This window comes from Juglans microcarpa x Juglans regia, chromosome 8S, assembly GCF_004785595.1.
Source record: "Juglans microcarpa x Juglans regia isolate MS1-56 chromosome 8S, Jm3101_v1.0, whole genome shotgun sequence".
Lineage (NCBI taxonomy): Eukaryota > Viridiplantae > Streptophyta > Magnoliopsida > Fagales > Juglandaceae > Juglans > Juglans microcarpa x Juglans regia.
In genome coordinates, this window is record NC_054609.1 from 7169029 (window position 1) to 7171569 (window position 2541).

Below are 2541 nucleotides of genomic sequence, written 5' to 3' on the forward strand. Positions count from 1 at the left end.
TTCACTCTGACGAATTTGCTCCTATACAATATTATAGAACTGGAAAATTAGAAGGAAAGAAATGTTTTAGTATGAGAGAGAGAGACAGAGAGAGAGATCTCCATCCACATTGGCTGAAAGTGTGTATCTAGCAAAGAAACCTCACGGGAAGCCAAGGTAAGGCAGTTAATAACAGTGAATTCTCCTCCACCTGAAGTCGACACTACAACTTGATTGGCATAATTTTGGAGTGAAGTACATTCTCGAGCCATTATAAATTGTGTAGTTTAAGGAAGATTTGTGTAACGCCCCAAACCCGGGTGGCTTGGAGAATTACTACCTGTCACTCACAAACATGTCTCCCAACACATCCAAAGAATAATCTCCAAAAACTTCATAAATGAAATCAATCTCGTATCTTCTCGATAATCTCATTACAAACTACACACAATCTTAAATGCAATAATAATAAAAACATATCAAAGGGTCCACAATCTCCCGGTAATAGTAACATACCAAACTGATAAAACCATAGCTCCTACTAAACCTGAAGATATAATTAAAACTCAAAGACATTAAAATTAAGAATATCATAAGTCATTCTTCTAACCACATTTCCTCAACTTAAACACGTTTACCAATCTAATCCAAGTCCTCATTTGGATTCTCCACATCATCTGAAAAATATTATCATGATAAGGGGTGAGTTATCACAACTCAGTAAGCAGAAATCATATGCTAGGGTGCAAACATGAGCATTTACAAAGAATAGTATGCAGAACAAAATATTTTCCAGAGTTATCGTGCAGAACATAACATATTTTCAAGAGTAACAGAGCGATGGTTTTAAGACAAGTAAAAACCCATAGTGTTTTGGCATAACATAAACTAAGTATTATCATCAAATCAAAACAGAGCATCAAACAGAGCAGAGACCATGTTTCACCCCCGTGGTAGGGTTGTGCTAATCCCGGTGGCCAAACCAGGCAGAGACAGAGGTGAAATCTTTCTTTTATTCTTCTCGAAGCCCCGAGTGTGCACACAGTAAAGACCACAATAAAACCACTTTGTTTCCAAAGTGGGTGCACTCAGAGACAGACAAGTTGGTACCAACCCAAACAGAGCAGAGCATAACAGAGCAGAGCATAGCAAAGCAGAGACAGAGTCAGATACGAAAACCAGTAGACCATGCCAAAGGTTTTCAGATGTTATATCAAAATGATACAGAGTACTAAAACAGAATCAAACAGTTTACACACGCTGAACACAAAAGCCAAAACATCTTCCTAAATAAATACACAACTTTTCATATTCTCAAAATCGCTCATTTTTCAGATTTCAAAAATCACATGACAGAATTTAGCTCATATCTACACAATGCATGTCAGAACATATTTTTCTCTTTTTTCGTACAGATTTCATGAGTATGCAAATAAACGACCGAGGTTGGTTTTGTTTTTCCCAAGTTCTCATTTCACCACAAAAATATGCAAAGTTTTCAGAAAATCAACCTCAGTCTCAAATAATTCGTGTAAGGCCTAGCATAGAAACCCCGCTTACCTGACTCCTGCAGCGTATTATCTATACCTTGAAATTGTCCTCTATTAATCTCGACACCTATTCATAAAAACAAAAGAAATATACACCGAGTATTATATGACAATTGGCACAACCTCCTCTAATAATTATAGAAAAACCCACAATTTAACACACTAATTCAACCACTTAACAACATTGGACAACGCGCATTCCAACTCAAGATACCATATACTAATCTTAATATTTATTAAAACACCCACCAAAGCCAACGACAAACACCAAAAATCAAAATATCAACCCCACTTCAATGGCCCCTATCTCCAAGCAATCATCACAACTCAACCAAAACTACAATAACAATGTAACTTCAAATGATTTAACCTCCACTCCAAACTGTCGTATAGCAACCTGAACCATAAAAAAAACAGCCCCTAATCACTCTCAAGTATCACTTGGTTTACTGTTCGGCCAACCCATAACAATCCACAATTCCAAGACCACTCCAACACAAAGTGTTTACTTACTCTTGAAAATGCCCAAGAACTCACAACCTACACTTTCAAATATTTTATTGAATTGAAATAAATTGACTTGAAAATAAAGTGTGTGTGTGAGCGTAAGAGACCAAGAACGAGGCTAACTTACCAACGAAAATGAATTTCTCCCGTAATGGTTTGACTAGTTACACGAGAAACCGAAAACTGAAAGTCCAAGAACTAGGAATCACAAGCCACGGAAACCCAAGAACCGACGAAAATACAACTCAAACTCACGGCAACCAAAACTGTATAGATGAGGAACATCAAAAATAAATACCAAAAGCAGAATCTGTACACTACAGCAAGGGAAACCGAAAATCAAAGGAATGAAGATGGAACTCTTACCAGTCGGAAATGGAGGGATGCGAAGTGATGCCCATGTGTTGCATAGGAAAACCGAAATGCAAAATGGAGAGAAAACAGAGGAATGCAGCAGACGGCAACCACCGAAACTAAGTGCAGCGCAAGAGAGAAAATCGAAATT

At 37.4% G+C, this 2541-nt stretch overlaps 1 long non-coding RNA gene across 1 annotated transcript; it reads right to left on the reverse strand.

Annotated features, from left to right (window-relative positions):
* Window positions 1-431: 431 nt before the first annotated feature.
* On the reverse strand, window positions 432-2541 carry LOC121244702. Its single transcript, XR_005936483.1, has 4 exons — window positions 2403-2541; window positions 2164-2302; window positions 1540-1596; window positions 432-656 (listed from the first exon to the last, which is right to left on the reverse strand). It is a non-coding gene; the product is annotated as an uncharacterized LOC121244702 (long non-coding RNA).